At 38.9% G+C, this 27,901-nt stretch overlaps 1 long non-coding RNA gene across 1 annotated transcript in view; it reads left to right on the top strand.

Annotated features, from left to right (window-relative positions):
• Positions 1-24,287: 24,287 nt before the first annotated feature.
• The window catches only part of LOC148053259 (uncharacterized), a 110,635-nt gene continuing 107,021 nt past the window's right edge, over positions 24,288-27,901 (top strand). The window contains exon 1 of the long non-coding RNA XR_015708726.1: positions 24,288-24,577. This is a non-coding gene — a long non-coding RNA (uncharacterized LOC148053259). The remainder of the gene's footprint in view (positions 24,578-27,901) is intronic.

The raw sequence follows: 27,901 nt of genomic DNA, 5'->3' as shown, positions 1-27,901 counted from the left end.
AAAAAATTTGCTGCTTCCTAAGTTAGTTCCCAAGACAGTCAACGACCTGCATCTGAAATGCCTCACGAATGCACTAATAGATTCATTTCAATTTTGTGAGCAACTTTTCATGGCATGAAGATGATGGATACCTTCACCTTACAGAGCATATACAAAGAGAGATTCTTATGGATGTCTTGCTTGAACATTGCTTCTTATAATCAATGTTAATTTACTAAGATTGGAAGACAAAACTGCTCTAAACCCATTCTGAAGAAAAATAAACTTGCCAGGTTGCAGAACTATATCAATCACAATTCTTTATTCTTTGTAGAAAACAAAATATGAAAACCCAACAGAATTTCTGGGATCACATTCCCATGTTAAAATAAGTTGATATTGACATTAAATCCTTTTGAAAGCTTACCGCTTACCCTCCCTGCACCCAAAAAATGCTTTTAAAATTTGGGATTGCTGACTTGCATTTTCCAGTAGTACTGTTGAACTTCCTGATTTTTATTTGTGCTGTGAAGCAGCAGTACAAAGAGGTAAAATAGCCATGTTTACAGCTATGCATACACCACAGACCTAACTGTTTACCCCTCTCATCTGTGGGATTCTAATCTCTTCCAAAATGCGAGAGACATTCACAAAGAGAATTTTCTGGCAACTAGTGTAATAACACCCAATTTCTGATAAAATAAGTCTAACTGATAGGATTAAAAAAAAAATCAGGAATTTAGTAATTCATCTACTGTAATTTCCAAGTGCATTTACAGATTTCTCAGTTTCACAGCAAATTCTCACTTTCAACATGCAACAGTAGTGTTGAAAGACAGTACAACTGTATGATTTAAAGCTAAGGTCTATTTTGTGTGAAGAACATAACGTAAAGAATTGTGTAGAAAAAATACTACATTTATAAGATATACAGCAGCTTGCTGTAAAATTATCACTATTCAATAAAAATTTGGGGGTAGAATCCTGATTCTTTCGAACTTGATTAAAATATTGTCATAGTTCAAACTAAGACAATGACTCTAGGTATTAAAATGCCAACAAAGCAAAAAACATTCAGAAAGGGTAGTTAATTGTATTTTCTTATAAAATGCATATTATTATTAATGCAAAGTCCAGTTCACACTGGGTTCATCATTGTTTATTTTCAAATTTGGGCCTTGTGGCAATATGGTATGCAAGGGTTGTTGTTCATTCCCTCATAACCTAGGAATGAACCTTCCCGCCCTCTCCTTCTCTCCAGAAGTACTTTGCCTAAGGAATAATCACATTAAAATCAGTAGGGTTTCTCACTGACAGAGGTAGCACTCAGCATGAACAGTGTTGGCAGAGCTGAACTCTAAATTAAATTGACATCCTCATTCTTCTGCCCATTTCCTCTCCCAGTGTTGTTCCACTGACGCACAAATAGTATCAAACCTGCATGACTGCTACAAATTCTAATTCTGATACTGCTGGAAGGATGACGAAATATTTTTAAAACCCACAGAGTCTTTTTCCCTTTCCTCTAGAAGCAATAATTAAACAAAGAGATTTGCATATAGGAAAAATTTGTTGCAGCATTGTAAAACAGCGGAGATATGAGCTGTAGGAGTGGAATTTATCTATCGAAATACCAGTTATTTCATTATTCTGTGATTTCTTCATCCTTGCTAGTCTCAGCGTCTAGTGTGATAATATGCACACTTCCCTGCACAGCGATACTGACAAACCACGTGAAATTTCTACTCGGTTCCAAAGTAATTTTGGTTGTGAGTATGTGCTGATTGTTGCCTTGAGCAGGAAGATGACTTAGGAAGAAAAGGGTCTGATCCTGAAAACACTCCCTATGGGAGCCGTGTAGTGCTACCTAGCTAGTAATCCCTGCCTTGCGCTAGACAGTAACTGAACGTGCTAGCAGAACCGAGTGCTATTGTATGACTGTGTCGTATACTTATTGTATTTCTAATTACAAAATTACTAAACGATGAGTGAGAAAACTCACCTGTTTGGTGTTCCAGCAATAGCGAGGAAAGCTCTGTATTGCCCAAGTTTAATGGGTAAACACTGTCCGTTTCGATTTGTCCCTAACTATGCCAGTGGTAACTGTATCTGATCGGAAGTGTTTGCAGGACTGAGCTCTTAATTGTACCGACCCTGCATTTAGTGGACTTAAAGTATTATGAAGAAACAGAAACCGAAATGCCGCTGCCCATCTTTTGCGTAGTAGCTACTGGGCCAGATTTTTACAATAAGAATTAGTGGAAATTAACGCAGATATGAGTATTGCTGGATTAGATGGAAACTGTGATACTTTTGATCTGGATGAAATCTCTTCCCATAACGTTTAAACCTGACAATTCCAAACCCGCTGTAAGAGCTGGCAAGACGTACTTCTGGAAGTGTAGGGATGGGTCAGCTTTGCTCCAGTGCCTGTGTGTTTGGGGATCCTGACTAGGAGCCAAACAAAACACTGATTGACACTTATTATTGCCAACATCAAAATAAACACCTTGAAAAAGCAATGTCTGTTAGCACTTTGTTATCTTTTGCAAACTCAACCTCCTCTTTGTAGCGGGACAGAATGATTCATGTAGAAGAAACTTAAAAAGCAGCTCCAGAGACCATGCCATTTTTTTTACTGTATGTAAGACAAATATTTTACATATTCCTCTAAACCATATATGGTGGTTTGTTTCATATTGCATTGGGGGGTTTATTTTGTTGATTAAACATTGACTCATTTACATTTATATCACTTCTGCAGTAACAGCTTTATCATGATTACATTATTACTAGTACAATTTAACCTCAGGTGAAAAAAATCTCATCACTCTATACATTTTCTATCTAATAAATCTGATGATCATGGCTTTATATTCTCTACCTCAGTTAATACAAAGTCAGTTCCTATTTTCCAGTTAATACAGACTGGGATAATGCATTCTGAGTCAAAAGCAAACTATGCCATGGATCCTCCTGCCCATAATTCATTTTTCAATGCCAAGTAGCAAAACTCCTAATTATCTTAGCATTCAGATTTGTCTGCCTGCAGTATACAGGGCATTAATGAAGTCAACACTTCCTACCATGAAGAGTCTGGCCCTGCTGGGATACGTGAAAAGGGGCAGTTCTTGTTGAGAAATGGATGAGGGGCTGAAGATAGAACAAGAGGGTGCAGCATGCTGAATGACACAGTGTGGACAGGCTGCTTTCCAGTTAATCATGTCAGAGTGACCGATGGTTACTGGCTCCTTTGTTAGGCTCTGGACATTCTCAGTGCATACATCAGGCGAACATTTGGTCTTGGTGAAATTGGCTTCCTTTTCATAAATAAGCCTTATCAAATAAGAAAACTCTAGTTCTACAGCAACGCAACACTTTGGAATACAAGGTCTAAGAAAACTTCAGTCAGAACTGCTTCTTGAGACCTGCACAGAATTTGTGGTGAAGAACTTGAGCCTCCCTCCTTCATCCTGGCTTTTAAGAAGATTGCTAGTTAACTAGTTAAATACCTGCTCAATAACTTCAAGCCTGAATATCTCACCTTTGGAGAGACCATTCCTACACTCATGGAAACCTATAAGGCTTTTTTTGCAGTGGCTTCGTTGAAAACAGAATCAGGCTCTCTCTTTCACTAAATTATCAAATCAACAAGGAAAAGGTTTAGTATTCACATGCTAATTAACAGCAATATTTTGCCAAAAAGTAGTGAAAAGTGAATGAATGCGTCTTAAAAAAAAAGCAGGACAACTGTTAAATGTAACTAATCTGAAAAAGTGTCTGAAACAGGTGAAAACAATTACCAAATAATAGTTTCTTTTAGAAGCTCTTTAACGTTAAATTAATTTGGAACTCCTTAATACAGCAAGGTAGGCAAGTCATGTAATTAGTAAGGTTTCATTCTGATCTTATTTGCATCTTTGAAAATAACAGCACTTGCTCTACTGAAACCAATCAAATGATAACAGCCAAATCAGGATCATCCCCCTTGCATGTAAAAGCCTGCTCTAACAACCACTGAATGTCAGTAGAATTCTGTTGACTGAATGAATGCTGAATTTGTGCAGGGGTCAGTAATCTTGGTCAATACGACTAAAGGGGTTTTTGCTTGCACAGAATCTTTTTTGCAGCATGGCATTCACAGGTATGTAGGGGACCTATCAGACTTTTGCTGATGGAAAAGCAATATTAAGTCTGATCCACCCATGAATTCCAAAGAGGGAGAATGCTGGGCACGCGCAGCTGGTGAGAGGAAATTTGCCTTACTGAGTATTATGGGGCCAGAGACTGGAAAAGAACATTTACTAAGCTCCACTTAATTCCACAGCTAGAAAACACCAAGGATGCAGTAAATTAATTTGTATAAAATGCCACAAGAAGGTGATGGAGTTAACCCTGGCTTATGTCACCTGAGTACCTAGTCCAAAAGATTCATAGTTAATATGATATTGACTGTCGCAGAAGTGATGAAACATTGATCATTAGAAGAATACAATTTAGAATAATCTGACAAGTGATTCTCCTGTTCTGATGTTTCACCATTTCTGATGTTTGTTGTATATATTGCTATGCCAGGATTTACCCTTAAGAGAAAATACTATGATGAAAGCACAAACTACATGAGTTTAGAAGTAGATGAAATGGTAAGAATTGGTTAGATGTATTTTTTTACTACCTCTTCAATATCACCTTACCATTCTATACCACTTCAGATGGAAAGTATCTCCAGGCAATTTTTACCTTGCTTTGAAGAACAATGCTGTAATATCAAAAAAATGGAAAACATCAGGAAATGAACAGCAGCCATGTTTAATTTTGAACACAGATGATGACCAAAATACATCTAGATTTTGTTTATCAAGGTCACTGAAAAAAAACAACCAAAGAGCTATTCTTGAATAAATCAGTGGTAGAAGACATGGTTGGTAGAACTCAAGGTCTCAAAGAGGTAAGAAACATATCTGTTTTCTAAGGAGCGACTTTCTCTGAGGCGAACTAACAATATTCTGCCAGTGAGCATTTTCTTGCTCAGGTCTGCTGCCTCCAAAGTTCCTGTGCAAGCCCTGTGCTGGCCCTCTGCGACGCAGACCCCAGAGCACACCTCATTACGGGCTTGCTCTTGCTTAGCATATTTTTGAAGTAGTGGATCCATTAAACATAAGGATGAAAGCAATCTGCAGAGCACTTATTGACAGAGGTAATCCAGAAAGATTGTTACTTCCTCTGATGGCTGCTTAATTTTTGCCCAGACAATGATCTTTCATGAAGGTAGTACATGGCATTCAGAGAGACTATATATCTGTTGCTCAACATCAGCTGCAGGATAGTTAAGTCTGTGAATTTGTAATGTTCCTCAGTTTTTCTGTCTTTCCAGAGAGATACTGTATCGTCACAGGCAGTCTTTCTCTAGTAATTATCTATCTTCTACTCCCCTCACTCTTACTGCATTTTACCCTGTCCTTGAGCAGAACTAAACCAATAAACAAAGCTGAAGTTTATTAATTCATTACTGTATAATTCTCTCCCACGTGTATCTGTGCTATCCTACCATTTCTTAGCTATAATTTTACAATGCAATACTATAAAATGTCTTATACTGTTGAGACCTTATTATACTTCAAAATCAACTTTAGAAATCCCTGTACTATAAAATACAATCAAAAATATTCAAAGCTGAACTACAGTAAAAATCAATAAGCAAAATACGTATTCATAAGTTTCTAAAAAATAGTGGAGCTCTGTTTTTTTAATGTATTGAGTCAATTAACTTCCTTTTTAGCGTACAAGATCCAGTTACTTTTTCTTTGCATCTCGTAACGAAGCTTATTCAAACACAGCTGTATACATTGCTCTTTTGTGTTACACTAAAACAAAGCAAAAACTTCTGAGGTGGAAGTTGTAACTAGCTACATGTATAATATTATCATACACATGCTGGTACTACTGGAGAAATGAAAAATAATAGTGATAGCTCTTATTAATAATGGATTTATAGGAAGCTATAGTGTTATAACCATGAAGCTGTAATAGGAGCCAGAAGCATATTGGTGGTCTATTAATATTAAAGTTAAATTTATTCCTTATTCATGTATAATAAAAAGTTTTATGACAAGACATATCGTGCATTTATTCTAACCCAGAAATTGCAATAAACCCATACATTTTTAAAAACTGAGTCTGAGGATCTGACAGGGAAAAACCTGTTCCTGCAGTTTAAAAATGGGTGTCATGGTTTACGTGGAATTGACTGCAGGCATTCATTTTTACAATGTTAATTTCTTATTTAAAAAAAAAAAAAAAGAAGATGAACCTGTTTTGGCATTAGAACAATTCAGTATGACCACAAGGGCCTGGTGCAGCCAATGTGTTATGCACTAGTCTATTACTTCTCACTCAGTAGTGTTGTTATGTGAGGTACTTTTGGATGTGGTAAGGTGCATCTTCCACAGCAATGCAGTATTTAGTCATTTAGTGTAGTTTGCACATTCCAGGAAATGATTCTCTAACATCCAGCACTGCTTGACATTGTCCAGTGGGATTTGTTCCCAGACACTTATAAGGATCACTTGACTTCAGGATTGGTATGGACATGATACAGTATAACATAGCTCTAACTGCATCTGCAAAGATTTTGTGTGCTTGTGATGCCTGTATTATGACAGACCTAAAAAAACCCCCAAACAACAAAACTTATGGTGAGTTAAATAGCTTTTTCTGTGAAGAGAAACAGAGGCTTTAATTTTGAATTAACATATGTTTAAAGGGCACAACATGTGAAATAGTGAGTTATAACTATGTTGGTTCAGTGAAGCGTTGTTTCCAAGGTCACAGCTTGTTTTTAATGAAACACCTGCAAGAGAGATCTGTTTCATCTTTCTTTTTTTCTCTTCTGTAAAGATGAGAGGGAAGTTTTAATATTCCAAATTATACATTTCAAAGTGTATACAATGCAAGAGAATAATATATTTTGCTTCTTTTTAATCATCTAAAACTAAGACTGGCTGATGTACAAGTTAAGCGTTTGGAAGAAAAATTCCTTGTTTAATGTGGAGTAATATATTACACTAAAATGAGATTATTTTTCTTCCAGTATATTTATAGAACAGAAAAAAGCCCCTAGCTATCCTCCATTTATGGCTTTTTTAATGTTAATGTAAAAGATATGTATGACATTACTCATAATCTTAAAAAGAGGAGTTATTAAAATGAAATTAGAAATGCTGATGAATAGTATTTGGATAAAATGAGAAACTCTTCTAAAGGATTTTTGTAAAATTTTAATAAGTTAAACAGTTTATAAAGAGCTAGTTCTTTTATAAAAGTCAAAAGTTGAAATAATGCAGAATTACCTTCATGTGCTTGAGTTTAAATACACAACAATGGAATGCATACATCTTGCATTTGATATGTTAAAAGAAGTATCATTATCAACAGAGAATGTGATTTCATAAGTCATTAAAAGACTAAAAGGGAAATTGCCTAAACTTTGATTTTAAACATGTGGATAAATGATACTGTGATGCCGTGGAGAGACAAACTCATTCCAGAAAAGCAAAGCAATGAACAAATGCCTTGACTAAGAAATGAATACATGTTACTGGAAAATTAAGAAATGAACCTTAAATATAGATCAACAATTATAAAATGTAATGCAGTTTTATGGGAAAAAAAAAGATTAATTTTCTTCAATATTCTCTACCAATTTATAGATTTTTTTACCTTAAAAAGACTTTATCAAAGTCTTGATGTATTTGCAAATACAATACTTCAGGAATATTGGGAACCAAAGAATTGATAGATGCCTCACAGAACTGATTTCAGCAGCCAGGTCATCCACAGTCTTACTGGAATGGCAAACTGATCCACCGTTATAGCCTACTAGAAGTGTCCAGCTATTAATGGAGGAGGGGACTCGCTACTGAGAATCAATACAAAGAAAACCAGCTGCACAGTATCTCCCTGTTGCCACAGGTAAAGACCCTGAATAAGATGTATCTTAAAACTTTGAGTGCTTGAATTGCTGAAGAAGTGTTAAGATACTACCTGAACAATGTCTTAGATACAAGCTTGGACAGAACAGGAGCGAGAGGTGGGTGGCCCGTCTTCATCAGTAAATCAGTATCTGTCAGTGAAGGCAGCGAGCAAATCGGTAAGTTCTCCCAGAATGATCTCCAGTTTCAGAAAGTTTCCATAAACATGGGAAGAATACTGATGGTCTATTGATCCTTAAGAAAGGAATTGTATTGGCTATTTACAAAGATACATAAAAAGAAAGTTCTGTAATGAATAGTAAATATACTCTTGGTGTCGGTGTGCTTACGTTGATCATCTCAATAGACAGGGAAGGTTGGTACAAATGGAACTGTGTAGCACTTGGCGTACCAAGAACTGCAATCATCATGATTTCATTGGGAAGCAAAGGTGTGCAGCATCTCTGTAAGTCAATGCGTTTGTAAGAAGTACCTGGACAAGGACTAAACTAACTACAACCTACTGTACTGTCTTTACAGATGGACCAGTGTACATGTAACTCGCCATTAATTTTTTCATCGTGAGCCTTAATGTCTTAATTTACATTTTATATACATTAAACTGATGATGTGTTGAAAATTTTTGTAGGCTGGATACATCTAAATATACTTTTCCAGCAGCCGCAACTTAATGGTACATTCTGACAGGTACCTCAACGTGATCTTGAGATTCATACTTTTATAAATGCAGAGTTAGAAGGCAATACTGACTTATGTTCACACTGTGATGAAAACTAATATTACTAGTATTTCTGTCATGGTTGAAGCCATCATCATCATCATCATCGTAGGAGATAATCTGTTGCAATAAGACTTAGCATGACCCATATGTGAGCTGAAGCTAGGGTGAAATGCAATTGAAGATGTATATCGTGTCTGGTACCAGGTGAGCATGTAAAGGAACCTCTTGCACAGAAAAGACTTAGTAAGGGTTTTATGAGTGTGTTAGACTGTCTCCTGTGCATGTGAGTGAAAAGAGGGACATTGCCATTCTTGTCTGCTCAAATACTCTACACTTATTCTTCAGAACTGGAGCACACTAGCTAGACACTCAGTATTTTGTCTAAAAGATTTGGATGAATATTCTATGCACTCTGTACTTCTGAGAAGGTGATTCTGTATGACCCTCTGCATAAAAATTGTCTTTTGATTTGCCTGTTGTTTTTAGGTGAAATAAACCTCTTCCAACTGAAAGTCTCCTGCACAAATCACAGTCGGTTCATTTTGAATAAGAAACAGGAGCTCCCCAATAATTTTTTTCTCTCTTGTGTAATGTTTGTTCTCTCTCATAAGGTTCAGAATATAAACACGCTTTTGAGAAGCGTATTGCTTAAAACAACTTCCCGACAAGGGCATTACCACCGTGCCAGTGTGTGCACTAGGGATTCTCTCCAGTACTTACTGCGTGTGCTATGGGAAAACAGGCTTTGTGACGGGGAACAGGAATGTCTTAAGAGCCATGTTTCCTTACCAGCTCATTATTAGTTTCCTGTGTGGTCCCTGTCTGGCTTCCATGTCACACTGTGCTTCCTGATGAGTGGATACAGGATTATATTTAATTTCTGCCACTCTTCTGTTTTTTCTGCTTAAATTGTAAGCTCTTTTGTTCTCTTACAATATGACTGTCCAGCATGTAGGATACTGAGCTTCTGAACTGTACTGTTAAGCACATATTTATTTGCTGTGCTGGATTGGGTCCTTATAACATTTTTCCTTATAAGGGGGCTTCTCTTGTTCCCACTGAATCATTAACTTTACTCTTAGTTTTGAAGGCTAGAAAGTACCATTTGGAAAATCTAATCTGACCTCCTATACAGTGCTGAGCATCTTGTTTCATCTATACAATCAGCAGCGTATTTTGGAAAGGCATCCAACCTTGATATAAGGGATTGAAATGATGGAAGAATCTACAAGGTACCTGAATTAATGATGGTTTGTTAATAATCTGTTAAAATAATTTGTTACCTCTGCATCCTGCCATGCCTTTTGGTGAAAGATTAAAGCAAGTCCTGTTCTTAACAGCTCTGTTCTAAACTCCTCTCCATGTAAGTACTGTGTCTCCATGAAAGACTCTGATCTCATCATATTTTTACATTTCTCAGGGAAAAATGAAACAGTCAAAGCTTCTGTCAGTCTCTCACTTTTCAAATAAGGTTTTACAGTCTTTGAATCATTCTTTTGTGTCTTGCCAGAGTCCAAAACTCTTTCTCAACCTCTGCCTTAAAAATTGGACATCCAGACTGGACACAATGTCTCGACAGCATGTGCTTGGTTGAACCAGCAAGAATAATGCTGTAATCAACTTGATAAATGTTTGGGCTTAAGAATCAGAAATCTTAAAATACTGAACTGTACATGATTTTCCCAGTGTGGACTTTATGCCATTGTTATCAGTCAACGTTGATAATATCTTTTTTTTACTGTATTACTTTTTTTATCATTTTTGCTGATCATTTGTAGATGTCATACTCAGGGCCTTCTAGAGCTTTCCAGCATCTGCCTTGCTTGACAAATAAAGCTACTTGTATATAGTTTAACAGTTAAAAATATCAAATAGCTTAGCAAGTCCACTGGAGAATTAATTTTTTACTGAAAGGGGAGAAGGAAAGAAAGAGTTAGCAGGAGGACAAACATATTTGGGAAAAAGGGTGAGGAGATAAGCTGAAGCATGTAGAGAAGAGCTGAACTCTTGCTACTTTTTCCTCTATCCTCCTTCATATTTTCCCACCTGTCCAATTTATTCTTCACTCTTCTTCCCTGCCGCCTTAATTTTTTTCACATTCCTTTATCAGTTGGAATTCTCAATGCAGAAACATTAAATCTTTCTAGTGTTTAAGAAAAATTTTCATGCTATTTTAAGACTGTGCACCTAAACTACTTATCTTCCCCCACACCTCTAGCTACCTGTGCTTCTGCCTTTCTTTATCAAAGGTAATTCCTTTTGGAAAGTATTCAGGAGTGATGAATAACTGGAGGAGGTACTTGCAAATTGCTGTTTAACTTAGTAGGAAACAAGGTGAAGAAAGATACTAGAAACAGTATCAGGACAAGTGTTTAAGACAGGCTAAACCTCAGACATCAGCCTGCAGAGCAGCAGATCACTCCCTCACAAGAATTGCACACTAGTAGGCACTAAGTAGCTAGGTGTGCTGGGGAAGGGGTTTTCACAAGAATTTAATGTGAGAGAGACAAACAGAAATGTATAGATCTAGTCCAGGGTAACAATTCCTCTTCCCCTCTGAAAGCGTCCTACGAAAAGACATACTCCATTTGTTTCTTCTGTTGGCTGCTGCGTGTTTAAAATCATGCATTAGTTTCAAGCTGTGCCTGAATGCTGAGTAGGACATGAACCCAGACCAGCAGGGCTCTAATCCTGCCTTCCCTACCAGTACGAGGAAAAATGTAAGTTTTACCTGAAATTATGCTGCTAGGTTTGATACCAGATTTGTGACCATAACCACAACGTGTACTGGCAAGCTATTAAACAAATCCTGTCTGCACTCTTTGATCTGCCTCAGGGTTGCAAGCCAGAACATTTAACTGGCCATATGTTAAAAGTGGACATCACAGTGAAATAGGCATGTACAGATGAGTAGATGTTGATTGACAAATATACTGTCTAAAAACTATGTTGTGATCGTTTTATTCATGTTAATATAAGAGGTTTTTCTCTACTGGGGAGGCCAATGAAACCAGCAGGTTTATTCAGGAAGTAAGGCACCATTTGAAGTTAGTGATCCAGGACCGGATCTTGTGAACAATTTGGTTTTCTCTCAACGGTTGGTTTTACACTAGCATAACACTATTATTTCCACTGAGCTACCAGTATAAGTGAAGTGAAAACCAGCCCTGCTGCTTCCCGATTACACTTCAAAATTTATTTCCTTTAATACCTTAGCAAATGAAAAGAAAACACTGCAAGTTTTAATTAGATTGTATTCCACTGTTTTGTAAGGCATGAATATGCCTGAAATTAGAAGTCAGCGAGAACAACAGTATTTCACAGCAAACAGCAAAATCTATTTGTGTCCTGAGTGCCTTTGTCAATATAAATCAGAAACATGAACAGTGAAAGAATACTATCAGACTACTTCTGTCTTAAAAAAAAAAAAATTACTACTCTGCATGAATTTTTATATACTTTTATATATTAGGTACCACTATGCAAGTACTGCTTTGGTAACTGCCTTGCTGTAATAAGATTTGGAAGATAGAGAACCTCTTCTCAAAGAGGATTTATGGCTGTCTCCACAGAGTTAGTAGATAGATTTTGAATGCTCACCATAAGAAACAATTTGATTTCTTCCCTAAACCAATGCACTAAATTATCACAAAACACTTGCTTACATTGATTTTGAGCTGATTTTAAAGAAGCACTTAGTTGTGCTCTGGCTATTGAGTTTCTGAGAGTAGTACAGCAGTGAGAGGATCCAAAGGATATCTCGTGAGCATATGAAATTAGCTTACTTTGTGATAGCAATTGTAACAACATACAGCAGCCAGGGATAATATAGATAAATAGAGATAAGCAGAAATGAACATCAGGAACTAGCATAAATCACCCAAAAGCTGTCCTCTCTATGAAGTATATTTCACCTGACTGCCATTATAAAAACAGACCTCTCAAGCTCAGATTGATTCCTTTGTTCTATATAGATTTCTACTTCTGATGCTTTCCTGCTTTTTTCCCTACCAGCCCTTCTTTCCTGTCTAAAAGTAATTTTAAATTTTTTTTTCCTTGCTATTTTTTGTGCACCTCTGCATCAGAGCCAGTTCTTGGGAGAGAAAACCACGTCAGTTGGCAGGAATAGACGAATCAACTAAGACGAAGTAAGAAATGGTGCCAGTCAACTCCTCCATCAAATGTTAAGGATAGCAATTGACAGAGTTTTTCTGGACACATCTCATCTTCTAGTCATAAATGGTGCACAAGTGGATTGTGATGACATTTTATGTTGGTATAAGATTTGAAAATGTCTGCTAGCCTGGCCAAGCCTGGTAGTGCTCCTGCGTGCTGAACTTCCAGAAATGACCAGAGCATGCATGTTGCATACTGCAGCCACTCAGTGCTCGCACGCTTGTGCATGGATGGGTTGGCGTGCTGCGGTTGTGCTGAGGATGTGGAGGAAGCACTGTGCTTACTGCGTACGTGCTGCCCATGTGTTCTCACCTTTGCGGTAAATTCATCGCCTCCGATCACATCGCCTTTCCCTTCTCCCTATACATTGGATTTATTGCACGAATGCAGAACATGTTCTGCATCTGAAATGCCCTGGCAATGTTGGATTTGCTGTGCTCAAAGCCTGCAGCACATGCATGCCTACTTCTGACTGGGAACTATGGACAGAAGTGTGCAAGTCCAGCCAGGGTCCGTTCTGACTGCTGTGGTGCCTTGTTAACTTACTTGCTCACCACAGTGTCTGACGCTGACCTCTTCATCTTTCAAGTTTTCCAGTAAGTTCAGTTCTTTGGTTTTGCTTTTAGCAACTCAGGTTGCTAAGTGATGGCAATGCAGTTATCTGTTGCCCAGTGACTTAGAGGAAGGCTCCGGATAGCTGACACCCTAGTAAATAAGCTCAAAGAAGATGATATTCCCTGCTTAAAACGTTTAGGGGTAGAAATAATGCCCTGTGATGGAAGTTTCTTTCAATGAACAGTTGTGAGAACAGTTTGATAAAGGCTAGAAATATGTTGGATATTCATGAGTAACGGTTCTTTCTCAGAAATCAGCTTTAATTTCTGAATAGAGGGTGGAGAGAAAAAGCAATAAATGGAAGAGATAATTTTGTTTGCTGCTAATAATTTATCAGCTCTGATCAGGGTGAAACCTATCCATTAAAATGTATGCGGAAATGTGATGATAGTATTAGGAGTGCCTCATTATTGTTAATTCATTTAGTACTCAGTGTAATAGCACTAATCATAATTAACTCCTCTGGTATTAATAGGGTTGTCATACAATACGTACGGTATTTGCATGAGAATTCCACTCTAGATTCTCATTAACTAAAACACCATAAAAATGTCAGCACTTTAATTTGCCTTATGTTAAATACTATGAGGAGGCTTCCAAGTTTTTCCTATTAGAATTTATCAAAATACTGCTGCTACATTAATTTTAGCCAGAAATAATAGTTTGTAACCACCTATTTATCAGCTAATTACTTTACTCTTTAAAAGTCTTTCATTTTTCAGGGGATTACTGTTGCTAATGGACAGAGGAGGAACAAAAGCTTAATATACCAATGCTGGTGGAGTTTCTATTAAGCTAAATACCCTGTGTTTTCTGAATAGGTTTCTCTGCCAGTCTTCACAAAAACGCTCGGTGTCAGGGTCCCACAGGGCCGGTGTCTCCCTGGGGCTGGGGGGCCGTGGGCCGGGTGCTATGGGGGCTCCGTCAGGGCCTGGCTGGGCAGCCAGGGCCTCTCCCACCACCACAGCCAGGAGCAGGGCAGTCAGGGGCAGCCCGTGCCCTGGGCACTGGGTACCTCCCTGGGGATGGTGCTGGGCTGAGGCCGGGCCTGGATGTGGGCCTGCGGGTGGGGGTCCATGTCTGGGCCGATGGTGCCCGCGGCAGGCACAATTGTGGCTGTGGTACAGCGGGAGCTGCGGCGCTGGTGGGGGCCGAGGGGTAGAGGCTCGGGTTAAAGCAGCTCCGGTGGGAGGGGGGTCTCCCCACAGCACTGTACCGAGCTCTCCAGAGGCGCCAGGAGGAAAGGGCAGCCCAGCTGCACTGTCTCCAGGTTGGCCCTGAGCACAGGCAGCCAGGCTTCCAGGAGGGGGCTGATCTCAGGGCCCTCACCAGGGTGTTTCTGTTTGGAAATAAAGAAAGGCAACGTATTCGTGGCTGTTGTATCAGTGGCTTTAGTGCTCTGTAAGCTACCCCTCTGCAGACAGTTACTCTGAGGTCTCTGTCAGCCTTATCACTGCCTCCTGCTTTCTCCTAAGCCCATGCCTTGCTGTGCTGCTTTAATGAATCCTTTTGGTTGGCTTATGGAAATCTTTCTTCAGAGCACAGGCACTGAGAAATTCTTGATTTCCTTGACCTCTGGTAGTAGTCTTCAGCCTTTTACATGTGAAAACCGATGGCTACAAGATGGAAACGCTGCTGTTCACAAGTTGATGTATGTTCTGGATGTGACCACTAGCAACACAGAAAGGTAGCAGTTTTGTGCTTTTTGTGTCCTGATCAGTGTACATCAGGACTCTGACCAGCTTTGGGCAGCCCATGTGGCTGGCACAGGGTGCTCCTCAGGAAGTCTGCTAGGCACAGATTGAAGCCCCAATCCTGGATCCTGCTCTTGTCCACGGGAGTTTTACTGTTGAACTGAAGGAAGCAAATATCACCTGCTGCCTTTGGCTATGAAAGAATGAGCCGGGGACACATAGGGTGAAGAGGACTAAGAGCTGTAGCAGTTTGGTAACGAAAGAATAAATCCGTGTTGTGCATTGGCTCACTTGTTACAATGCACTGAGCCTTGGCCAACTGGAGGTTTGTCCTGCTCTAGGAATCAGATGGCTCATGTGATAAGGGGTGGTGTTCACAGTGCCCCCTCTTAGGCAGCCCACTAAAGGAGATGATGTGATAAGAGTCAGTGCTAATGTTCCTACAGTTCAAGCTCTTGTATGCTCTTCAATAAATTCGTTGATGTTATTAGCATTCAAGGCATTAAGAAATCATTACTTCCTCAGCCCAAATACAAGTGTGTCTTAAAAAATCCCGAGGGTTTTCTTTATTGTTTCTCCTCTTTGCCTTTTGGTTCTTCAGAATACGCCATCTCTGCCACTGTAGGATATGAGAGCTGGAGGTCCTCAAGTTATGAGAGGAATCGTGGAGCTGAAAGTAAAACACCAAATAGCCCGTGGCCAAGCTACTTCATGGCAGGATTATAATATAAGGTTCAGAGTGGGAGATTTAAACCTGATGTGGTAAAGAAGCAGCTGGGGTTGTACCTTGAGTGATGACTTGAGGGACTGGCATGCAGTACCTGGTTGGAGCTGGTATTGATCCAGGAGTTTGTAGCTCTTTACAGTACCAGAAGAGTTTCATCTTTATACTTTCCTAATCTACAAATGTCCTGTGATGTTGTTTTAATAGATTTGATACTTTATGCTATAGAAGCATAAAGTTGAATATAAGCTTTAGAAGATCTTTGTTCTCAGACTGAGTGCTTCAGGATCTGTGAACCATCACAGGGTTAATTAAAATTCATGTTTTCCTTTTTATTTTCATGCTGCCTCATTTGTATTCAGGGTATGTCCTGAGCAGGTTTATTCTGATAGATTGTTATCCACAATAAATGGAAATACCTGTCACAGTGCTCTCTGTAAGATAAGAAAAAATTACTTGAGTTATATTCCTAAATCCTAGGTGACTATGCTAGTAGATTGATTCGTGCTGTAGGTTTCCACCTTCATTTAAACATTGCTGAAATGAGCCTGAAGCTTAATAATTTTTATCAGCTCTCTAAGAAAATATTGGAAATTATTAAATGATTGTGCATATTAAAATATTTATACAGCAGTAAAATCATCATTCTTATCACTGATACACATTATGGTCCAAAATCCATCCATCACTTCAGCCATTTTCTATTCTGTTTTGTTTTCTTCTCTCACAGGGCAGTTTGTGACATGATTGTGTTACGTCTGTGGTATAGTATAATAGAATGAATACACTTTTGATGCCAGCACTATTAAGGTAGCTGTTTATTTGTGTTGACATAGTACCAAAGGGCTGAATAGATGGCAGGTCTCACAACCAGGTCCCAAACTTCATACAGTGAAAGGTGAAAAAGAGGGTCTATGGGCCTTGTCCAAGTAATAATGATTTTTCTGAATATAAAGGAATGTACAGGAATAAAGGAATCTTGATCTCACTCAATGTGTCCATGGTAGATCTATGCAATTAGGATTTAATATGTAGATTTTTCCTTAAGAAGTTGCAGTTTGCAAAGGCAAACAACATTGAGGTAAGCAAAGGAGAAAAGTATAGCCAAAATTTACATATATGCTTAAATATATAAAATCTCCTCTCTATATATACATATAGTTAAATGTAAGATGCGGTTTTGCATACATCACGGTATTTATTGGGGGGGGGGGGCATTTTCTGATAATGGAAAATATGTGGCTCAGCTGTGTCTCACTGCCCTTACCCTGTCCTATGGTTACTTGGTGTTAATGTGGCAGAAATATAATCTGTCACTTGAATCTGAATTCTTAGCTAAAGATGGTAAAACTTGTCTTCCAGTAGTGGGAAAAGCTGTTTAGGGATTGGTAGCAATCCAATCTGATTCAGGTCATGTAAGATATGAACTGTCTCCTGGAAGATCCCTTCTCCCTCTGTAGGCTATTGGAGTGTCTAAATAGTTGCCTTAATATGGAGGTATGCAAAAAAAGAAAGGTGAACAAAATTTGTTTCTACTCTTTTTTCCCTTGTCTTAGTAATGAAATAAACTTGGCTGCCTGGCAGGTCCCTACGTTTCTTTTTGAATTCCACAGTGACCAGATCTGTTGAGCAAGACCCTTACAGGGAATTGCATAACAGAGACGTTGTTTTGGAATTTCCTTTCTGATGCTACTTGCGCTTTTGAAGAGATACTACCAAGACTGGTAGGCCTGATTGTCTTTATACATTTTTCCCACTTATAAACTTTATGCAGACTTTATATACTTTTTTAATTGTGTTTTCAGACCCAAATAAGGGTTTATGTGCCTGATGTTTTATTCATTTCTGCTTTATCAGCTGGTCTAAAGAAGGTGTAACCTCTGCTAATCAACCTTGCTTATATCCGTATACTGCCATGGGTACATGAATAAATCTTGCAAGAGTTTTTTGTCATTAAAAACTGCTTTGCTCTCGTCGTGTGTCCCATTTATCTATGCACCATTATCAAAACTGTGAGTGACATTTTTGTCCTTATTGATTAAAACTGTGATATTGAACTTGGTTTTTGTGCATAATCTAGCAGAGGACTGTTTACTTACAGCCTTGATACAGGTTGCTGGTTGAGAGTCTGTCTCCTGTGTTTTGTGAAATTTCAAGCTAGATGAACATGCTGGTTTCCTCTGACAGTCTTTTCAGACAAAAACATTTTCATGATATGATCTAAGTCTTATGTGCTGCTCTTATTTTTAGATCTAAAAGGTATTTGTGTGTCTATCTGCCTGGACACTACTAAATGTATTTGCTTTGCTGAAAATGTCTATGACCAACTCTTAGTAAAAGTGCAGTGACGTTGGGAGGTACCACTTGAATCTTTCACAATACAGATGTCAAAAGAAATATAATGATACTATCGAGTATTGTGAGCCTGTTATCTATTTGACTATTTTAGAGAGTTAAAAGTCAGGGCTGGGTTGTCTGTCTTTTCACTACCCTTTCTTTTCTGAGATAATCTGATCTTAATGCGGGGGCCAGGACATGTTTCTGATATACTTCAGCTCATGAGGTAGCTGCAATAGATTTGCACCACTATGTGAGGCACTAGTGAGATTCTCTTGTAATGTTGTCTATAGAGTTGGCCACCCACATCCAACTGCGTGAACAGAACAAGAGATTTTAAGAGGAGCAGAGGAGTGGAGTACTGCTTTACAAGCAGCGGATCGAAAATCTTGGCTTGCCCGGAAAATGCAAGCTGGGAGGCGATGTGGTAACAACCCATTACCATGCTAGCAGACGTTACAGCTCTTCTCTCTCTCCCCCTGTATAATCTCAAAGACACTCGGTGCCAACAGAAAGAGAGAATGTTTCAAACCTTCAAAGCAGTGAGTTTCTGGGACATTTTCGTAGTGTGTGTGGGAGAAAAAATGGAAAACACTTTGAGATGGAAGTTAATAAATCTAGTAGTAGAAGATATACAATAGCAGGAGACTAGACTCAGTGACTCTGGAGGTCCTTTCCAGTGTTGTATTTCTGTGGAGAGCTTAATCCTCTTCTGTATAAATCATTCCGTTCTTGCCACCCCAAGAAGTAGGTTAACCTGCGCTATCTCTTCCTGAGCTCTAAATTTCTTCATCCTCTCTTCAGCCCCATACAGGGAGGGCCATTTGCCTAATACTTTGCTCACTTTTGTGAGCAAATTGGCTGGGAGGAGAAGGGGAAGGAAAGGAGCAGGAGGAATCTGATCTGGCCCCATTTACTTGCAATTACAACTGCTCAAACTGTTTTGACTTACCATAATGAAATATTATTTTAAAATCCATCTTTATAGATAAAATTGATTTTCACTTACATTTTTTAGTTCTTGGTAAAATCTAGAATGATTTTCTTTATAATGCTGCTATCTCTTGTTCTTCTTCCCTCTCTCCAGTCCTGAATACCAAAGTGCAAAAACCTAGAACGCCCTGACTCCTTAAACTGCACATTGCTGACACAAGTAAAAGCTAACCTGATAACTTGGGGATGTTTGGGAAAAGAATTTGAGAAAAATAGATGAAGATCTATTTCTTCTCAAAACTTGCAGAACTAAAATCTAATTTCTGAAGAGTTATAAAATCTGTACTTTACTGAGACAGGTTACATCCTTTAGACAATTACTGGCATTGGCCGTGCAGGAAAGTAAATGGCATTGTATAGAAAAGGAGGTAATTCACTGTTTTTCCACAGCAAGAAGACAAAAGGAACATGTAAGAATTTTGAGCAGTTTATCATGTGGAAATAATAAGAAAAGTGTCCTTTCCACGGACTTGGCTCTGTGGGCTAGGGACCACAGCTTGGAAGCCTTTACCTGCAAACATTCTCTTGGGAAAATTTGAGAACCTAGATGAAATCCTGATCATATTGAAATCAGTGAGAAGTTTTGGCACGGACATCAATGAGGCTAAAATTTTATCCCTTTTATTTTACAGTTGTTCTGTGTTCATAAAGTGCAAGGTATGTACTTTTTACTATGGCTGCACATGAAAGCAGGCCTAGAGAGTTATGTATGTACCTATTGAAAAAAAGGTGTATGGTTTCTCAGTTAATATGCCACAGGATTTGTTGATGGGATATGAGCTAAAGGAATAAATTATTAAGACACTACTGGCACTGGGATACTGCAAATGGAAAAATATGTATAGTTAGGACCAGATGTTAACCTGGAGTTTCAAAATTAATATTCTATATGTAGGATGGCTATGGAAGCCGAAAGGCTTAAGCAAAATGCAAACCTTCCAGGGGAGATGAAAATCTCAGGCCTCACCACTGAAAACTGGAAAATCTTCTCTCAGGGAAGGCTTTCTACCTGTGAAATGGAGATAACAGCTTTCCTCTTCTCCTTTCTTTCCTTTGTTAGTCTCTTCTGGCCAGAGACTATTAGTAATAATGTATTTATATAGTCTGTGTTATAATGATCTGTTTGTGTGAACTTATAGTAGTACCAACAAAAATTCACTGATACCAGTCAAGGCACAGGTTCTCTTTAATGTATTTCCCAAAGAAAAATTAAAGTGACTATTTCTGAAGTACAGTAAATTGATCAGATGTTTCTCAGTATCTTACTGTGCTTCATCCAGTATTTTAATGAAAGAATAGGGTATTTCTCATGACAGTGCCAAAACCGCAGAACTGAGAGAAGTGAATTGCTGTTGTTATGGGAACAAAGGTCCAGCAAACTGCTTCAGTTCAATTGTTTTGAAACAGAACTGGCTTCTTTCATGGATGCTGCACATATGGGAAACTAGCCTGGCCCCAGGATGGCCTATTGCCTGCAACACAGGCCTCCTTAACGACGGCATTTGTCCCTTTGACACGCTCTTTGTCATCCATGCTCTTTCAGTCATTCCTTCTCTGGGATTTCCCTTATTTCCCTTGTTTCTGATTTTGCTTTAATTTCACATCCATTCCCATCTTTTCTTTCCTTAGCTTGGCCTCCAAAATCTGAGGTTTGGTTGAAATGAATGCACATGCTGTATGTGGACTCAACAGTCATCCATCCTTCTCCCTCACTGCGCATGCACACAGGCACAGAATGAGAAGAAGGTGTAACTAAGATCCTGATTCTTTACTTGAGAAAATTTACATTATGAAAACTAAAAGACACACCTCTTACCTGCTTCTGCTGATGGATCCTTTCTGTCTCCCACATTATCAGTTATAGAGGATAACATAAAGCATTTATTAATACACCAATACTAATACTTAAAAATACGAACCCAGCGGTGCACATGGAAAAAAATAAAAAATAATCCTTATACAAACTTGTGTGCCAACCACATCCTGCCCTAGAGTCAGCCAATTAAATTTTGTCCTGATGACGTAATTCTTATAACAAGGTATCTTTGCCTGCGACTGTGATTTTGACTTAAGGACTAGTTTCTCTACCCACGCAGAGTACTTCAGTTCCTTAGCTTGATCATGCTCTTGAGTTAATCTGTCATATTACAAGTGCTTGATTTCTGATTATATCAAAGTTTGAAAGGTGGTAATGTTGTCTTCTCTGTTCCCCGTTCACAGCACCTAAATGAAGTGTCCAGAATGCCAAAATTGTGTAGCAGTCAGAAGCTCCCAATGCACAATTTTTTTTTGGAAAGGGAAAGAGGCAGTTTCTCTTTAATTGGGAGAGCAACACTTTTTTCCTCAAATGTCAACACCTAACATTGTGAGGATACCAAAAAATAATGGGGCTACCATACAGCAAATAACCGTGTGTGATATTACAGTTTTACAGAGCAAGAAATACTTTGCTTATGCCTCACTTGGCTTTTGCTTTATGAGACAATAAAGTCCTCTGGCAAATAAATGCCAGGACCTCAGCCCAAGGGAGTGGTGATGCTTCTCAGAAGACCTTTGCAGAGCTTGTTTATTGCCTCGTAAACTCAAAGCCAAATGAAATTGCTATAATGTTACATTTTGCATATGAATTATGCCTCCCCTGTCCATCTGCAGTTATGCATATTGGTTATTGCTTGGGTTTCTTTCCCTTCTGTCTGTTCTCCTTTACATTTCTACCTGCAGATGTTGTGCTAGGTGGGACTAGTAGCCCAAAATGTATGGGCAATGTCACTACTGCTAACCGTAGGTATTTACAAGTCAGGCACCAAAATTCTAAGATGCAAACAGAAATCAGTGCATGCTGGATATGTCTTCTGGGATCAGAGCTGATATGTTATATCTGGGACATGTTTTTATGTTTTTCTCTCAAGCTATGTGTAATTACAAGTATGCTGTGTGGAAAAAAAGAAAAGAAAATTGAGATTCTTACTTAATCAAGTGCCTTTAGGGGCTCAGGCTTCAAATATACTGTGAGAGTTGGTAACAGTGAACATATCTTCTTCATTTCTGGCAAGGAAAAATTTCAGCCATGGATGACTACTGAAATGAACATGCCAGCCTTACTACAAAGTTGTCTGTAGGGAAGCTAGAAACCAGGCTGGTGAGCAAGTGAAACAGGCCATCCTGTAGCAGATGGATTCTCCTGAATCAATCTTGCGAATCCACGCAGAGCTCTGTCCCTGTCACTGCCTGCAGAATACTTAACAAAGGTAAAAGAAAGAAGACATAATTATTTCAGGTGGTCCACAAGTGTGACAAGATGTAATGACATCATAGGAAAATTCAGGCTGGGAGGACCATTAGGAGGTCTCTAGTCCACTCCCCTACTCAAGGCAGGGTCAGACCAAGGTGCTCAGTTGGATTTTGAAACCCTCCAAGGATGCAGACTGCACTGCCTTGCTAGGCAGCCTGTTCCATTGCTTGGCTGTCCTCAGGGTGAAAAACTTTTCCTTATATCTGCTCTGAACCTTTCTTCTTTCTATCTATGTCCTTTGTCTGCCATCCTCCTGCCATACATCTCTGGAAGGAGTCTTGGCTCTGTCTTCTTGGTAACTGCCTTATAGGTATTGAAAGGCTGCTATTAGGAAATGAAACTGAGCAAAGGGAAATTTAAGCCCACTTCTGTTATTTTTCTTTTTATCAGTGAGGGCTGTGAAGCTCTGGATCCCATTGCCAGATTAATTTAAAACTACTGAGAATATGCTGTAAGAAATAATTCTGCATTGACACCAGAGGGGAGGAGACAATTTCTTGTTATGTTCTTAATATCATATGATCCAATTAATGTTTTAGGGAGTGTGACCTGATGGAATTACATCCTGTGAAGATTAGAAGCACTTCTTTATCCACCCATGTGTCGTGGTTTAACCCCAGCCAGCAACTAAGCACCACACAGCTGCTCACTCACTCCCCTCCCCAGTGGGATGGGGGAGAGAATCCAAAGAGTAAGAGTGAGAAAACTCATGGATTGAGATAAAGACAGCTTAATAAGTAAAGCAAAAGCCACGCACGCAAGAAAAGCCAAACAAGGAATTCATTCACTACTTCCCATCGGCAGGCAGGTGTTCAGCCATCTCTAGGAAAGCAGGGCTCTGTCACGTGTAACAGTTACTTGGGAAGACAAAACACCATCGCTCCAAACGTTTCCCCCTCCCTTCTTCTTCCTCCAGCTTTATGTGCTGAGCATGATGTCATATGGTGTGGGATATCCCTTTGGTCAGTTGGGGTCAGCTGTCCCAGCCGTGTCCCCTCCTAGCTTCTTGTGCACCCCCAGCCTACTCACTGGTGGGGTGGGGTGAGAAGCAGAAAAGGTCTTGACTCTGTGTAAGCACTGCTCAGCAATAACAAAAACATCTCTGTATTATCAACACTGTTTCCAGCACAAATCCAAACCATAGCCCCATACCAGCTACTGTGAAGAAAATTAACTCTATCCCAGCCAAAATCAGCACACCATGCCAAATTAATCCTAAATTTCTTCTGGTCAGTTTGTAATTATGTTAATGCTATTTATGAAGATTTCATTATGGGGGCTCTAACAAACTGTGGAGTATAGACCTTCTTATTCTATTTTGTTAACAAGCTCGTTGAGAGGAGAAGAAATGCAAATGCTTTCCTTCCCTCCACTACTCAGCTCTCCCTGACTGGCTTCAATCTTCCACACAGTTACAGTTAAGATTCAATGCTTATTTTTTTCATAGATGATGGTATATGTTAAATGTGGGAAAAGTGGGTGATCCACATGTTATTTTATGAATATTGCAGGTTCACGGGTTTGTTTTATTGCATTTGTGTTGAGGTGCTGGTATGGTAGCAAAGGGGCTCAGTGGCCAGTGGGTTGCCCTGCCATCTACAGGTGTTTGTAGCAGCTACGCCTGATTGAGCATTAGGTAAAACAGGTGTATGTGCACTGCTTAATGAGTGAGAACCTGTATCCTGTTGCTCCTTGATTGCCTTTGTTGAAATTAAACAAGGCTGCATTTGAAAAAGGGAGAAGGGAGGTCTACTAGGGCTGGAGCCTGAGTGGGGGGTTGCTGGGAATGTGTAGCTGGTTGGTCTACAGGGGCTGTAGGGTTGTGGACCTTGCAGATCTATGGACTTTGGAGAGCTGAAGGCTCAGGCCTTGCGGAGGTACTTTTGGGGAGCCTGCAACCCCGCAGGCTGCTGAACTTAAATGTCTGCGTTTTGCTTATGAAAAGAGGGACTCTGCTGCTGGGAAGATGGAGAGTGTGGAGCAGGAACCTCCTGCCACTGCAACTAATGGCAAAACTCACACCGACTGCAGAAGTAACTTTTGGTGTTATGCTGGGTAAGTGTCTGAAATGTTGTGTGTCTGCTGATCAAGCTCAGTAGGATTAATGGCAATTGAAAGTCATATGCCTTGTCAGCTCTTTAAAAGTGCCAAAATGGAAGCCAATGAAATGGCCACTGGGGATGCAAATTTGTTCATACTTACGAGTCTTAATTTAACTGAAGGGCCTGAGCCCAGTCCTACTAGGGTGGTGCAAAAATAGTCATTCTAGGGAAGACCAGGGGATCCTAGAGTTCATTCACAAACAGTATTTATAGTAGTGAAAACTTAAAAATTCCATCTCTAAGTCCTTCTGTGCTATCACACCATGAAAAATATTCTAAATTATACAGGTTGAAAAGTCTCAAGAGTTTAAAGTTAATCCTACTGTTTTTTGGGACCTATATATGATTTTGTGAATGCCTGAGATTATCTTTGTTTATACTGCTATTTTTGTCATACTTCTGTTTACTGTGGATTAATGTTCAGACTTTCATATGTGAATAGCATAAAGTAGTAGCTTCTTTTATTATAAATGTAATTTATGTTATTCTTAATTAACTCAGAATTTAAAACATTCTGTGGCTGTTTTGCAAGACTGCTGTGGTCGATTATATTTCAATTCCTGTTCTTATCCCATGTCAATTAGTAGTTTAGCAATGAAAAACCTAATTAATTTGCTAATGTTGCTTTTCTACCACAGATTCATGTTTGAATGTTCCTTGGATATTGGCCTTGTCAAAGAGCATAATTAAAGAATAAAACTTACAATATTCTTTCCTGAAAGGAGGCCAATTTCTATACTTCATAAAGATTGCTTCCTGGGCTTTAAGTATTTTTCTGTGAAGTAGTGTAAAAAGATCTGCCTTACAAATCTGTGTTTTCTTGGTTGGGTTTTTTAGTAATTAGAGCTCCCATCCCAGATGGGCCTGACCTGTGTTGAAGTCCCAGCTTGGTCTATGGGGATTGGAATGTTTATGTTCTGTAATGGCTTAATGGCTTGTTTAGAAGTGTGTGGGGTGGGTGTTGGTTTTTTTCTTTTTTTTTTTCTTCTTCTCTTTTCTCTCTCTACTGAGTCCAAAGCAGAGTTTAAGAACAAATGCAGTTCTCCCTCCAGTATTTTAGGGCCTTTGTCTGGGTTGGTAGAGAGGGACTGTTATTTTTAAACAGTGGGTTTTAGTATAAAATACATAAGCATAAAATAGAGATGTACTGGTGACACTTCTCCTATGTGCTTTAGCTTTTATCTGGTTAAAAAAACCACAACCCAAACCCCTTTGTTAGGCATTGTTCTTACTAATTAAACCTTTCAGTTATTGCAGCTGAATGACTGATCATGATCAAGTGCAATGAGGGGAGGCTGTAGCTAGGCTCAGTATGTTAGCACAGCTGCTCTTAAATATATTTAACTTTTAGATGCAGGGAAGTCAGAAATCTATGGCTGATCCCTTTGTTTTCACCTCAGTGAATCCTAAAGATCAGTGTTAGCAGTGAATACATGTTAATCCATTGCTGCCAGCTGGTAAAGCACCCATGAATAACGGGACATTATAAGCAACTCGCCCTTTTCCCGAGAGCATTTATCTATATTCAGTCAGAGGCAGCGCCAGTTAGGGCTGGCACAGTTGTCCTTTGTAATGAAACTCTTGACCCAGGAAAACTATCCCGAGAGCTTTAGAAAGATGATCTCTGATAACATGCAAGTCACTGTAGCTCTCAGCAATCTGTGCGTGACTGCTGCAGCTCTGACTTTCCAATCTTAACTTCATACAAGTGGCTATATGGCAGAAAAGATTATCTGATGTCTGCCTAATGCCCCGTGTACTTAGTGTTTTGTACAAGCAGGGCTCTAGGAATCACAATGAATCAGATTTCAGAGATTGCTCAGCCTCTGATGTCTGTTTACTTTCTCTCCATCGTGTTAATGCTGTATTGTAATTAGTCATACTGTATGCACACCTATCCAGCTCATGGGAGACTGTCGCAGGAGATTAGCAGTTGGTTAAGAGGCTGTTTAGTTAACTAATACACAAAGGGAAAAAAGAACTCTGTGTTATAAGGAAGGGGAATTTTGGGTGCACGCAGAGTGAGAATAAATGATATGAAAATATTTCTTTGTTAAATATTGTGCCATTTTAATGAAGTGTAACTGTGTCCTGTGACTTGGCTTTGCTGTTGGTTGGAGAAATGGGAATTTGAGTATTTATTTCAATTTTCCAATTTATTAACAACTAATGTGTTGCATCAGGATGGAATCTGGCATTATAAAAAAAATGTTGATGCTGCTTTGTACAACAAGAAATAAATTCTTCTCTGCTGCAGTTTGTAGGGGTTTGCTATTGATTTTAATAGGATTTTCTCCAAGGAGACCCATCTCAACAATGTAGTCCTCAAATGCAGGCTGAGTAGATGGCTACATAGATCCTGTCATGAAGTGAATAGCTACAAAAACAATAGTTTGTGCTGAAGCATCTGCTCTATAGGAACAACGTAATGAAGCATTATCTTCTCATTAATAGGAACACTGTGCATGGGATGACAAGTTCTGGAAATCCAGTGGCACTGCTTCCTATTTGGTGGTGGGCTTTGTCGTTCCTCTCAGTTTTTCATAAATCCATGGGAAAGTGTTGATTATTTTTTTCCTGGTCAGTTTCTTAATGAAAAACTAAAACTTTGCTTTAAGTTAGTCTAGTAATCTTCAGCTGTTGCTTTCATTATACCTTCCAACTACCAAAAAAAGAGGGAAAAGATGGTAGTGCAATGCAGGTATTCTGGGAAAAGAAAATATAAAGTTGGAGAAGTACAACTTGTATAATTTTCCAGACATTTCTGAAACTACTCAAGGCAAAAGTTTGTCAGTATTTCATGCTGACTTTTTTCATTAGCATTGCTATTCCTGTTCACTTGTTTGCAAAAATCAAGCTTTTTAGAGAAAAATAGTTGTGTGGCTGAAATACTTTGCTGGTGCTTATGACATTTAGTCATACTTCCATTTACTGCAGCAGAGTCTTGTTTGCTTAATTACCATCAGTTTTGGACTATCTGCTTTATCATTACATAACTGTAAATGTATTTGAATTCTCAGGAAGCTATTAGCAAAATTTTCTCCATAATTAAGAAATGATTTCGGACACAGGACTGTTGTTTCTGTGTTGTCTAACTTTCAGTAAGCAGTGTGAGAGGTTTTTTGTGCAACAGAAATATTGTTTATTGTAGTATTGCCGTAGTCCTGTTTATACTGTTCAGGATGCGTGTTGTCATTTGATATACAAATGTACTCGCGCTTTGATATACTTGATGTATTTTTTTTCTCCTTTATCAAAATGGTTTGACAGAATTTTG

This window comes from Nipponia nippon, unplaced genomic scaffold (genome assembly GCF_047370975.1).
Source record: "Nipponia nippon isolate SJK-2023a ecotype South Korea unplaced genomic scaffold, ASM4737097v1 scaffold_4, whole genome shotgun sequence".
Lineage (NCBI taxonomy): Eukaryota > Metazoa > Chordata > Aves > Pelecaniformes > Threskiornithidae > Nipponia > Nipponia nippon.
Note: the sequence above shows the minus strand (reverse complement) of the source record. Positions and strands in the feature narration are given on the sequence as shown.